At 44.9% G+C, this 14,209-nt stretch overlaps 1 long non-coding RNA gene across 1 annotated transcript; it reads right to left on the bottom strand.

The window, feature by feature from the left end:
• Positions 1-266: 266 nt before the first annotated feature.
• LOC122006440 lies at positions 267-5,579 on the bottom strand. The gene is made up of 2 exons (XR_006118695.1): positions 4,929-5,579; positions 267-1,455 (listed from the first exon to the last, which is right to left on the bottom strand). It is a non-coding gene; the product is annotated as an uncharacterized LOC122006440 (long non-coding RNA).
• Between the last annotated feature and the right edge of the window lie 8,630 nt (positions 5,580-14,209).

Consider the following 14,209-nt stretch of genomic DNA (forward strand, 5'->3'; position numbering starts at 1 on the left):
CAAGATCAGTGCAATGAGCCAAAAAAGAGATACATCCTTAAGTTCGGCAATGACATTTGAAGGCACATTAGCTGAGGTAAAGAAACGGCACTTTTTTAAATTAACACGCTGTCCCGAAAAGGAACAGAACTTCTCAAGAATCTCAATAATAGTCTGGCATTGCGAACTAGAAGCTTCACCGAAGAACATCAAATCATCTGCAAAAAAGAGATGAGAAATATGTGGGCCCCCCCCGAGATAACACCACAGGTTTCCAAACACCCGAATGAACAGCCATCTCAATCATATCTTCAAGCTTTTGAAGACATAAAACAAAAAGATATGGAGACAAAGGATCGCCTTGTCTCAATCCACGAGATGGTTTGTAGTAAGAAGTCATTTCACCATTCCACAAAAAATTCATTTCTGTAGAAGTCAGACAGAACATAATAAGAGAAATGAGAGTTGAAGGAAGTCCCAAGTCAATCAGCACCCAACGCAAAAAGTGCCAACTAATACGGTCATAAGCCTTCTCTAAATCAATCTTCAGCAACATGTTGCCCACTCAATCACCACTTTTGCATGAGGTAATAGAGGGCCACATGGCAGCCATGAATCCAACCAAAACTTTGTAGACTTCCCACTCCTCACCAATTTTCCAAGCCCCTGCTCAAGGACAGAACGCCCTTTCAAGATACTTCTCCAAGTGCTAGAACAAGAGCTTGTAGTAGAGACCGAAACTCAATTCTCATTCTTCAAATATTTCTTCTTAACTGCTTCAATCCACAAGGAATTTTTATTAGAGAGAATCTGCCATCCCAACTTTGCTAAAAGAGCCAAATTCACCTTACGCGTATCTCTCACATTAAGACCACCTTGCTCCTTAGGTAAGCAAACTCTTTCCCATGCAATAGAATTAATTTTCCTAACACCACTAGTCTCACCCCATAAGAAGCCACGAATCATTCTATTGAATTCTATTAATTTATTGGACAACACCATCAGGTAAGTCAAAGGTTTGCATCAAGTAATTCGGGATAGAGCATCAAACTCACTGTACAAGAATCAGTCTACCAGCCATTGATAGAAAGTTTTTCTCCCAAAAAGCTAACCGAGCTTGCATTCTGCTTATCAAATCTTTGTAGGTTTGTTTAATCACCCTTCCATGGATCATTGGCGCACCAAGATATTTGCCAAGATCCGTAACGTAAGGGGAATCTGACAAGAAGAACTCAAAGCCACTGCTCGAGAATGGCATATATTTTTTGAAACAAAGAATTTGGGTTTTTGAAGGCTGACCTTTGACCCTGAAGCCGAACAGAAAGAATCCAATACCCCCATCATAACTCGCAGCAGTTCCTCACTTGCTTCCCCAAACAACATTATATCGTGTGCAAAGCAAACATGAGAAAGGAAAGGACCTGTTCTAGTAAGCGCAAGAGGCTTCCAATTTGCTTTCCTCACCTCTTCATTCATCTGCATGAGAAAGCTTCTCAAGACAAAGAACAAACAAATACGGCGACAAAGGGTCACCTTGACGGAGCCCTCTTGACGGTTGAAAATAAGTAGTTTTCTCACCATTCCATAAAACATTCATAGTAGTAGAAAAGTGCTTATTCTATTCCCTTCTTTGGTCGGGAATAGCGGACTTGAGCCGTTACGTTAGGGATGACTCCCTAACTCTAACTCCCCAGACGGGCTTATCTAGCATTTGTATGGTAGGTATTTCTTTCATCACCTCAAAAACTGGATTTGTCTCTTACTCAATTTCGAGTTAACATCAATCCCTCTAGACGAAAGCGGTCTCTTTCCGATTCGATGGTTAGCGATTGTGGTGTCTTCGCATCCCCTTCGCTTTATTTCAGCGTAACATTCCTTCTCGCTTCGCTCGAGCTTTCCAACCCTCTCGGGAAGGGCTTTCAACTCAATCAGAAGCGACAGGTCTTGCATTCCTACGTCCGGAATGCGTAAGCTGTCCAGTATTAGATCCTGCATTTCTTAGCTTCAAGTGTGGAGGACCATTCCCGATGCTTTCTAAGTTGTGGGATCATGTAAGCGGCAAGCGCGGGATCAACTACTACTTATATAAAGCAAAAAATCGAATTCATAGAAAAGCTATTATTCTTAGCAGATCGGGATTCCTATAATAAGTATGATAGCACGATCAGCGTCCAATAGACTGCCATTATCGAGCCAAGGATCTGTCAAAAATCTGGTAGAGGTGCCGTTTCAAATGATGTGACGAATCAAGGGTTTAGCTTTCTCTCTTACTCGGAGAAGACCTCTCTAGCCTCAAGAAGAACTATGGTGCGGATGAACTAGCTCTGGCAGATGAGCCATATCTGGATCTTGCTTCAACAAGGTTGCTTAAATCTCTTTCTATAGCCTTCCTTAGGTTTAGGTCTTGCATTGGGATCGTCCAGTAAAACCAGAAGGATTTAGAGGTCTTCTGAGTCAAAGGTAGTTGAGTTGGAGTGAACCCTCTTATTAATGATGGAATAGACTTGTCTTAGATATGTGTCAAAAATACAATCCCCCTTTTATGTTTGTAATTTCTAGCATTAGGCATTCAATCAAGCGAAAAGGTTTCTCCTTCGGGGTTATGCAGTCCATAGCGCGTGCAGCAAGGAGCATGGTGAAGCGCTACGCGACGCGAAGAAAACTAGCCTTTCGTGCCAGCTACTTTTTCGATCGTTGTGGAAAGAACGAAAGATTCTAAATTGAACCCCGAAAGAGCCTCGAGGATCGAAAGACCTTTCTTTTGGCAAGGTCCGCTATTTTGGCAAGGTCCGCTATTGACACAAGGGGAATAGAGCCAGCGCCATACCATCATTTAATTTAGGGAATCAACCGATTGAGCTCGCCCGAAGGGCGAGGGGGATTGTAGACGTAAGGATAGAACTCGACTGTAAAGGAGAGGGGCGACGGAAAAAGAGTATTGAGCCAGCGCCATACCATCATTTAATTTAGGGAATCAACCGATTGAGCTCGCCCGAAGGGCGAGGGGCGAAGAGCTGAACGAAGGGAAGGGGGATTGTAGACGTAAGGATCGAGCTCGACTGATAAGGCCAAAGAATACACATCAGTATTAATCTAAATGGCCTAAAGCCATTTACGACTGTTGCTGTGGGTACCCACTGGATATGGAGATGGATATGGATAGGTGAGACGATAGTCGAATTGGCGAAGAGCTGCCTAAACATCAGTAATATTGGGAAGTATTAGACTATAAGGGGAGACGCTAGTCGATTGGAAAACACAAGGAATGGTAATAAACAAGTACAACCAATCATAGAATACCCTGCTGCTAAAGCTGAAGCTGAAGCTACAACTAAAATAATTAGAATTAGAATAGCTAAAGGAGCTACTACCGTGGCTGGGATATTCAATTTAATACGCTTAATACGACTTGTGGCTACCTACCCGAGGGCATTCAAGACGAAGGAACCTGGGGCTTATGAGGTTAAGTAGGCTGATTCGACTTATGAGTTAGTTTAGGCATGAGCTCTCCTAGGATTCAGAGTAGCAACCTAAGGCTTTTGAGTTTCAGTCCTAGACTTATGAGTTTCCTAAAGAGGAAGCTTACACTTAAAGAATTCCTAGGCTTCGGCTTCAGCACCGGAGGATGCTCTTAAAAGAGTTACCCTCGCATTTCCAGATCTTATATTACTTACTAAAAGAAAAGAAAACGGAAGCTTAGAACTTTGAGTTGATACTTAGCTCAGGGGCTCATGACTTGATACGAGGGTAGGAGCCTTTTGAGTTACACTCATCAAGTGGGTCTTCGGATCTTGAGGTTAAGGAAGATGCTTCGGATTTAGAGGTTAATAAAGAGGAATCAACTTATGAGTTTAAGTCAGATGATTCGACTTTTGAGCTTAATAAAGCTAAACGAGGAATCAACTTTTGAGGTTACTTCAGATGATTCCACTTATGAGTTGGTTGAGGCGGAGGCACCAAAGGCTTCCGATGTTGAGGGTAAGGAAGCTTTTGAGTAGAGTAGAGCTGGCGAAGTTACTGATGATAAAGTAGAACTCAGTAAATGATGTTCAACCTCTCACCTCAGAAGAACAAGGGGAAGGAGATCAATTACTTTCCTTGATGCAAAAGTTCTTACTAAAGGATAATCATTCGGGGATGAAAAAGGAGAGAAAGTAGCATCCTACAATAGAGGCAAAAGTTATGACTGTTGCTACGAAAGGAGAATACTAGGGGGATGCTTAAAACTAATAAGATGCTTCAAGCTGCTTAAAACTAATAAGATACTTCAGCTCCTTCAAACTCCTCAGATGCTTCAGCTACTTCAAAATAGGGTGATGCTTAAGCTCCCTCAAACTAATAAGATAGTTCAGCTCCTTCAAACTAGGGTGATGCTCATAAACTACAGAGTAGTTCATAAAGACTCTGTTGCGGATAAAAAAGACTACGTTGCAGATCAACTAGAATCATACAATGATGCAAAAGTAAATACTAAAGGAAAAGAAGCTTTTGGGGCTTCCTTACTTAGGAGATCCAAGCCTGGAGACACATTTTCAGTTGAGGGAACAGATTCAACAACACCTGAGGCTTAGGAGGTTAAGGCAGAGGCTTAAACTTATGAGTTTACTTCAGCTGATTCCACTTTTGAGGTTAAGGCAACACCTTCGACTTTTGAGTTTAAATAAGCTGCTTCCACTCTTATGAGTTTAAGGCAAAGGAAGCTTACACTTTAGAGTGAAATAAAGGCAAAGGAAAGGGATAGGTACTTCCATTCATGCCGGGATAGTTGCTACTTTAGTTGCTTATGTTGAACCTTGCACTTAAGAAGCACAAGGGGAAGGAGAGAAATTCACTTACAGAAGCACAAAGGGAAGGAGATATAAATAAGATAAGATCACGCAGACGTTGATAAATAAATAGATCCATTTGTTCACGAAGACGAGACTCAAAAAGGAGAGAAAGGAGCATACATCTTCCAATGAGGCAAAGCGTGTTCCTGTTGATACTAAAGTAGAATACTAGGGGGAGGATTCAAACTCTTCAGCTGCTTCAGATGCTTCAAACTCTTCAGCTCCTGATAAAGGAGAGAAAGGAGGGAACCCAGAGGGATTCGAGGCTTTTCAGGCAGAAGAATCATACGAGACAGTATAAAAACTAGGGTGATGCATATGGGGCTTCAAAAGGAGAGACATTTGTTCACACTTCCTAAAAAAGGAGAGAAAGTAGATCCGGCAGGTCCTAAAGGAGATAATGCTGCTTTTGGGGATTCAGGAGGTAATAAAGGAGAAGGCTGCTTTGCAGAATAAGCAAAGGGACCCACTTGAAGGGGAGGTAACAGATTAGGATTCAACAACTTCCACTTTTGAGTTTACTTCAGAGGATTCCACTTTTGAGTCGGAAACAAAGGCTTAGGCTTTTGAGTTTACTAGTATTGCTTAGGCTTAGGAAGTTGCTCACGTTACTTCCTTAGTTGCAAAACTAAGTAGATACGCCTTTTATAAGCAAGCCCAGGGCGAGGGATCGAGTAGAAGACTATGGGGATGATGCTTCAGTAGATTCCTAAGTTGCTCCTAAAGGAGATATTTATAGTTCCATTAGCGCTCTAGCGAATTAGGGAAGGGGATCGACAGATAGAGCTCGAGCGAATATTATGCGAGAGGGTATCTTTAGATATGCTCGACTGTAAAGGTAAGAGTAAATGGCCTAAAGCCATTTACGACTGTTGCTTTGGGCCGACAAAAGGAGAATAGAGGCAGCGACCGATAGGTCGATTGTAGATTTAGATATGCTCGACTAATATTGTAAAGGTAAGAGTAAATGGCCTAAAGCCATTTACGACTGTTGCTTTGGGCGACAAAAGGGGAATATAGCCAGCGCAATACCGTAATTTAGGTCGATTGTAGACCCTGATATGCTCGACTAATATTGTAAAGGTAAGAGTAAATGGCCTAAAGCCATTTACGACTGTTGCTGTGGGGCGAAGAGCTGAAAAAAAGACGAAGGGAAGGGTAGACGTAAGGATAGAGCTCTCCTGATAAGGGGAGGGGCGAAGAGCTGAACGTAAGGGAAGGGGCGACGGAAAGAATAGAGAATAGCAGAGGCGAGGCAGCGCCATCATTTACTTTTTTTTGGTCGATTGTAGAGTCAGATAGGCATATATTCGACTGCGTTGGGCAGATCAGTATACGTTTTGAAGCCATGAACGCAATTACTGTAATCTGCTTGGGCCGACTACAAGAGTAGCAATAGTTAATAGCAATAGTTGAGGGATCGTTTTCTAGTTAGGGAGATAGAGATTTCCGTCGACTGATTAAGGGTAGGGATAGGGCCAATAATCATAGTAGTCTTTTCTTTCGTAGTTTCTGTTTTGAATCACTACGTCCATTCACGTAATACTATAATTTGCTGGGGCGAGTGAGAAAGAAAAAGAAAGTCTTCGACGCGCTCGACCAAAAAGGAATCCGAGGGGCAGATCTTTCGTATTCGTAGTTCGCAGCCGATGAATGACTTTCTCATATAGTCTTAGATGGTATAGTAATAGTAGGACGCATGTAGCTTCGAGTTGGAGTCTGACTCTGGGACTGGACTCTCGGACATACACGTACACGCGTAGACGCACGCTAGAGCTAGAAAAGCCTGTTGAAATCTAGGTTTGAAAGGCCCGATTTGATAATCGAAATCGCGCTAGAACGTCGGTTTGGGTTTTGTGTGACGGGTACGTGAAAGGGTATCCGTCTTAAGGGAGTCATGTGAAAAGGGTCGATTTGATAATCGAAATCGCGCTAGAACGCACGTTCCTTAGGTTAGAGGAAGGATGTTCTAGTCCCCCCGAGGGGGATGAAAGGGGGGAAACGTACCTTTAAATGTCTTATGTATCCACTAGAGAAAGCTAGAGAAAGCTAGGGCTTTTCAAGCCCGATTTGAAGCTCGATTTGAAGCTCGATTTTCAGTCGATTTGACTTTCAGTAAGGAATCCCTTAGGTCAAAGTCATCCAAACTTTACTAAATTGGGTCTCTTTTCTAAGTGTAAATCTAAAAGGATCCCTCTCCTAAGATAATTCCAGTTCAGCTCTACAGACCACAGACCCCCCCCGTCATCCGCACTGAACACGTCAGATCGACTAAGAGCCTATCTTGATGTCGTCTCACGAGGGCTAATCTCCCTCCCTCTTCCACCCCAAGATAGGGGGTATGGGGGAAAGAGAAATGATAAGAACCTATTTTTCACTCGAAGAGGAGTCAAAAGAGTAAAGAAGAAGCTGAAAGTTCCTAAGGAAGAGTATTGCTAAAGGACAGCTTAGGAGAATCACTCGTTCTCAGCTCAGGGTCTAGAGTCAAGCCCCGGACCCCAAAGAGGTAGGGGCGAAGAGCACAGACCCTGGGCCAAATAGAGAGTATGTCTCTCCGGAAGTCATAGGGGGGAAAAGCAATTTAGCGCGCGCGTAAGTGTGTTGCCTCCCTCCCTCCGTCCTCCAGTCCTCGTCCCTCAGTCCTCTTAGGCCAGACGGTCAATACGAACGCTCTCGGTCTGGCCCTTGCTCTGCTCTCTCTCCCGTTCTAGCCCTGAAGCTAGAACGTACTGGTCTCTCTCGTCTTCATAGTGTTTTTATCGGTTGTGATTTTAATCTACCTTCCCTTGTTCCCTTACCCCCAAACTCTATCTTGGGTATGGAGCCTCGGTCGGTCGTCAGCTTGTCCTACAAGTCCTCCCTTTACGGCTGGTTCCCTACCTGTAGGATGATCCGCAATTACAGTCGAGAACGTCGCGATAATAAGAGCCCTATGCCTTGCACGATCGATTCGGTCTTGTCCACAGTGCTTAGCAAGAATTGGGAAGCGGATTCAATCGTTGCCTTCTTGTGTTGTGAACGAAAACCAGTCGCCCTTTCGTCACTAGTTTGATCGCTTAGAAATGAGGATGCCGGTCCATAGGATGCGTTTCTCACTTTTTTCGCGACCCACTCTATATGGTTTAGTCGTCTTCTCGTGGGACTCAATCGACCTCGCTCAATCTCTTAGTCGTCTCGTCCCTTTGGCATCTTGTCCAGGCATATGTGTGCCTAGTGAGTACTTACGCGCGGGGTGTCTATGTTGCTGAACGCTTGCTAAGAGTGAGTATTGCCGTGCCCCCCTCTCGGCAACCCCTTAACGAACTAGCTCAGGTACAAAGACCTGAGCATTATTGGGTTAGCGTTATAATCAGTGCAACAGTCGTTTTCACCCTAGACGTCAACTTGTAGGTTTCTTTATTCTGGGACTTAAAGGCGGTTAGCCACGGACCCGACCTGCGGGACTTCAACCCACTCTGCCTTATTCCGGCTCTCCCTTCTTTTCCTTCTGGCATTCTGAGATCCTTTATTCCGGTGACAGCTTGTCTCCTCTGTGCGCATAGGGTATGGTTAGCCTATGAACTGACAGCGGTCCGATCTTTCGGACCAGACCTTCATCCGAGTCCTCTCGGGTCGTACTTTACAGAGGCATCCCTTTTAGTTGAGTTTTGTCTGTCTTTGGTTAAATTCCTGACCGTGTGGCTGCACCTCTCTTCATACGTGAGCTTTTCGCCAAGCGTTCTGCCGCACACCGCGTATGCCCTCGTCAATTTGTCTTCAGAGTCGTTCACAACGTTCAACGACCTATCATACGATGATTTTTCGTGCCTTCATCAGTCAAAAATTGATTCATTCAAGCCCTCGAAAGCCATCACTTTTATAGCTGAAATCGCGCTAGAACGCACGTTCCTTAGGTGAGAGTGAATAGTATTCGGTGTTCGAGTCCCCCCGAGGGGGATGAAAGGGGGGTGTACCTTTTTATATTCTTTTCAAGCCCTTATCTTCCTTAGACAAGTCTAAGGCTTTTCAAGCTCGATTTGAAGCTCAAAAAAAGCCCTAAATTGGATCAATTCATTTTGTCTCCTTCGGTGAAAGTTTGTATGTTTTAAAGGCTATTTTAATACATGTATGCCTTTTAAAGAGATTCTAATGAGCTAGATCTCTTAGGTAGGAAAATCTGTAGTATCTGACCCCCGAACACCCCATTTTATTGACCAATAGTTCAATGCGGGCGAAGGCTCAAGGCCTTTCTGGAAGCAATCCTTGGGTGAAAGGCTCTTTTCTGGAAGCAATCCTTGGGTGAAAGGCTCTTTTCAAGCTACAAAGAAAGAGATTCCCAGTAACCCTCATTAAGCTACCCCGCACCAGCAACATAATTCAATATGTGCTTCTAGGTTGCTCTAGTCTTTTGAACGAATTGAACCCGTGGGTCGAGCGTATAAAGTTGATCTCGCGGAAGCTCCTTCTTGTCTGCTTCCTTCCCTCTTTGAACTCCACGAAGCCCCCGTCGTGACTCTCGGCCCTCTGTCTGCACGTCTACACGTCGCTGCTACGCAGCAAGAGTCTCATATTTTCATGGCATTACGTAAGTAGTCGTTAATGGAAAGAGTTCATGGATGAGCGAATTACAGGTACGAGCACAGCGACGTGACGTCGCTATCATTCCTACCTTAAAAAAGAGAATGATGTTAGGATCAAAAACACAGTTAGGAAATTCAAAGTCTCATGATTCACTACAACTACTTTCTTTCCTCAAGAGAGACGTTCAACGATCACCATACTTGAGCCAAGGCAGGAGAAGTCGACGATCAAATACACTGAAGCCCAGGATAAGGAGGAGAAAGAGGTCAGAGCCAGAGTCTGGCCTTTTATAAGTTATAAGCCAAGGAGAGATAGTAAGATAGTTAGTAGAGTGAATTCACGAGCCTAAAAAACCATCAGCAGTATTTGAAGAGCTGAAAAGAAAGACAAAAGTTTCATTCTTTGAACTTTTGGGTCTCTCAACTATATAATGGAAAGTCAATCTAATACAAGAGCTAGAACTAGACGGTCAAGCACCATCCCCCCGGGGCTGGACTCACTAAACTCAAAGTAGGATCTTCGGTGTTCAGACTATATTGTGATATGTGTGCGAAGCGGCTCAGCTTTTTCAGTGTAGGATTCTTTTCCCTATGAAGGTGAAGGACTAGTCTCACCATTTCGTTGGCTTCGCACGAGAGAGATTCCGCCCCTCTACCCTTATAGCTTAGGGATCCCCAGAAGGAGGAGAATTTAGAAGAGTTTTGAATCCATTCAGCGCCTAGAATTACGAATGTGCGTATGCGGCTGCTAACGAATGAATGACTTCTATAAAGTCTAGCCAGCCGACCAAGACCTATCAAAAGGGAGACCGACCTCCTTATCTCTTTCAAGGTCGCTTTCGCATGGAATCTGACACTAGTCAAAAGGAGCTTGACCGTCTTATAGTAAGCACGATGATTACACGAGTCAAGTAAGGCGGCCGTGCTTCAGTTCTTTCTGGTCAAGAAATCGATCGACCTCGTTCACATAGCTTTTAAAAAGCATCCCGGAGCGAGCGCCCCCTATGGTCTTTCTTGCTGAGTCAAGCTCTCCATTTTTGATATCTAAATTCCCACGCATTTCGGATGTCGGTTATTGGATTTGGTTTTCCTCGTCTGACTGACCGTCCCTCTGACCGACCGCTCACGCTCCGCGTCTATCTCACTCGAGTTCAGTTCTGGTCTTGCTCCCTTTGTCTACTAGTTCTGGTCTTTCGTCGTTGCACTCGTCCCTCGCTCTCTGATTCGGATGAGTATGCCGCTTAACTAAACTGTTATTGATTTCGCTTTGTTTGCTCAACTTTGCCGTCCCTTGGTTGGAGTACTAGAACCGCGTAGTGGGGAGCAGTAGGATTGCTTTGGATCGCGCATAGCTTGACGAAGCCCTTCCACTAGTCCTGTCCTTTCCATTCTCTCATTGATTGGGTTGATTGGGTGCAGTTTAAGCGGATTGCAAAGATCGATCACTGCCAGTAAGGTGCCTTGGTCCGAGCCAGACTAATGGTCCCCGAAGCTCATCTAATTGGCACTTCGAACGCATACATTTCTTGCTTGAAAAAGAACTTTCTAATATTGTTTTGTCGGATAACCTCTTTATTGGCTCACCGTAGCCTGCCCTCATTCATCTACTTAGCTTAGCTGGGCCGGACGGAGCACTCGCTGCTATTGCTATTGAATGATTCGTGCCTTCGCATTCGCATTCATGAGCGGCTGCCCTTCTGACTAGCGGTTCAGGAGAGCAAAAACTACTTCACCTGAATCGTCAATGTGGCTTCCAAGTTCAACTAAACCTAGATGAGAGCCGAAGAGAGCAACCTATCAGACTCATATAGAAAGATGAAAGAACTGCCTCGGTACCCACACCCAGACAATGCATGCCGACCGATTGCTGACTGCCCGATTGCTTACTGCCCTAGCAACGATAGCTTACTTACCTGGCGAGAGACTGCCCTAGCTCCGATAGCTTCTGGCATGGCAGAGATAGCTGACTGCCCGCTTCCGAACTTCCCCCCGAACTCTAACTCTCTTATGAAGACTTATGAATCCATTTTCAGACTTATAAAGATATGATCTCTGCCTTCTTTGAACTCTTAGTGAGCGGTATTATAATTGACATCATGGCCCCCACCACGGGCCTATAACCGACTGACAGAAAGTAGCCTTATAACCGACTGACAGATAGCTAGCTCAGCCTCTTGTCCGGCATCTGGGCAGGCCAACCGAGAGCTTGTCCCTCTTGTAGAGAGATGGAAAGTCTTGCACTACCACTACCACGCCGAGAGCTTGTCCCTCGCACATACATACGATGTCCCTCAAGTTGAGATAGAAAGTCTTGCACTACAACAGAGATAGAAAGTCTTGCACTACGACGATTCTATGTCCGCCTTGTACCACTTTTGTCTGCCCCGCTCGCTGGTACTTTCAATTATAATTAGAATTATGAATCGACAACAGCCCGTTAAGTGCTAAGACCCATTAAGTAAAGAACGACACGCGGGGGACAGAAGCGATAAGGAAGCTATGCTCTTTCAAGTCAGAGTACGGCTCTGTCTGGGACTGGAGTGAGACTGTAGACACCCTCCTTATTCCTACTATGGAGTGTGAGCAGGGAAAGGCCTATCAATTGATGCTTCGTGGCGAGCAAGGAATCGGCTATGGCGGCGGTTCCCGGTAGTCTCGTCAGGTGCGAGTGAGACGAGCGACTACTGAATGCTTCCTCGATAGGGTCTCCTTTTGCTCCATCAATCCATTGCATCCCCTCGGGCCATCGTGAACTGGAGGGCGGTCCTTATTAGATAATAGGTGCTGAGCCGATCCCGGATATCCCTCTATCTCTCTTTCTATCTATTTAGAGTTTGAGCCGGTTGAATTCTTTGAATTCCCTTCCCTTATAAGAATGAACTCAAAAGCCGATGGCTGGCCTCATTCAGTGTCCCGGATCGCAATAAAGTAGACCTCTGGGGACCGTCTCCTTCTCTTATCTTATTCCAGTCAATCATCATATAGAGAAAGTGTGGCATTCAAATATCCAAGAGACTCTGACGACTATGGAAAGAGCTCCGCCCCTTCCCTTCGTCTTTTTTCAGCTCTCCGCCCCTTATCTGCCGCTTGAGCTTACATGTCTTGGTCCATTCATTACTCTTCCCCTGGTCGCTTGGCACTCTTGACATAGAGGTCTGAGAAAGGCGCGGTTAAATATCACTCAAGAGAAGGAAAGGGATCTCGCTTCTTGCCCTATATCAGCGGGCTAGAGTATGTTAGCGCTCTAACACGTTCCAATAAGATCCGTAGGTACAGAGCGAGAGGGGTGCCATAGCGGAGGCAAGGGAATGTGAATTAGACAGAAGAGATGGCAAGAGGCAGCACGACTCAAAAGCTCTATGGGCTATGCACATCGTGAGGAGCGGTGAAATGGTCAAGGTAGATATGCCCTTATCTAAGTAAGAGGTTGGTTCTGCCTGCTACTGACTTAGAAGATTGTAGTTCTAGGATTTCTTCTCATAGGGAAGAGTCTGCTAAAGAGGCTAAGCGGCTTTCTCATTGGTTGAAGAGGAAAGTCGGTTTAGAGCAGCCTTTTCTCATTTTTGGCGCAGTTTGCGGTAGCGAACTTCCTTTCAAAAGCATGCCTACCTAATCCTCCTCTACTCCATTTCTCTTTCTTTATCAATCAAGGAGCTCATGGCAAAGCAAAGTGTGAAGATCAATGGTCAGATCTGAATTCTTGTCAGGAGTGTCTAGCAGCGGGGGAGAAGAAGGATAAGCAGCTCGCAGACAAGTCCGGTCTAGAATCAATCTAACCACGGATAAGCACGGTAGCCTCATCTAGCGAGGTGCGGCACGGTAGTCTAATCTAACCACGGTGCAATCTCATCAGCCTCTGGTCCAATTGGAGAAGTTCTAATCTCAGCGCGTTCTAATCGTTCTAATCTAGCTACGGTCTAATCTCGCTACGGTCCAAGAAATAGTAGCCACGGTTTCATTCTTTCTGCTTGGATGCCTCAGAGCCAGAGCGCCTTCATTGTGTTATAGGCTGAGCTAAGCACGTTGTACTCGTTGTACTCTTCACGGTCGCACGGTCATGGATTGGCTAAGCACGGTGCGGTGGGCGACGCAGCTAAATCAAAGGTGGGCTCTTCAATAGCGGTGGGCTCGCTTCACTTTATACGGCTAGGCTCACAGCGGTGGTAGCTAATAGTCGAGTTCGTTAGCTGCTTTCCTTTTCTTCTTCTATAAAGCCTCTCTTTTCTGGCTTCCTGGGGAGAACTTTCCATCTTCTCTGGATCGGAGCTATGATCGGAGCTATGAAGTCGCCTACTGACTAGATATCGCTACGAATGCAATCAAGCCTACTCTTCCCTCCTTATGAAGCTCTCCGGTTCTTTGCTCTCTGGTTCTATGTTCTTTTCTTTGTTTTTCGATCTGGTTCTCTGTTCAAATCTGTGTTAGATTCGTTTGTGTTAAGCATCTAGTTCTGTGAGAGTTTCTTGTTTGATCATTGATCGTTTGAACAGCGTCGTTTAAACCGAACTTGGACGAGTCGAGCGCTAAGCTCCGTGACTCATAGCGCCAAGCCCCTGGTACCCGCTCTTACTCGATCACTAATCAAATCCCATTCTCTCTAAACTATACCACAGAACACATTCTATCTATCCAGACAAAACAAACACTGAAAAAGAAACTGAGAAGAGAGACAAGATCACTATTGAATTATAGCTCTTATCTTTTATCTTATATAGCTGAACTCTCTTCCGGACGATTTTGCGCTCTTAGAAGCCGCTTGACTCTTGATTGCAGAGATCTAACGTTTGCAGTTTGCTTCGATTTCGCACTTGCTGATTTGTCTAAGGATTGCTTCGATGGTCT

This window comes from Zingiber officinale, chromosome 7B (assembly GCF_018446385.1).
Source record: "Zingiber officinale cultivar Zhangliang chromosome 7B, Zo_v1.1, whole genome shotgun sequence".
In the NCBI taxonomy this organism is placed as follows: domain Eukaryota; kingdom Viridiplantae; phylum Streptophyta; class Magnoliopsida; order Zingiberales; family Zingiberaceae; genus Zingiber; species Zingiber officinale.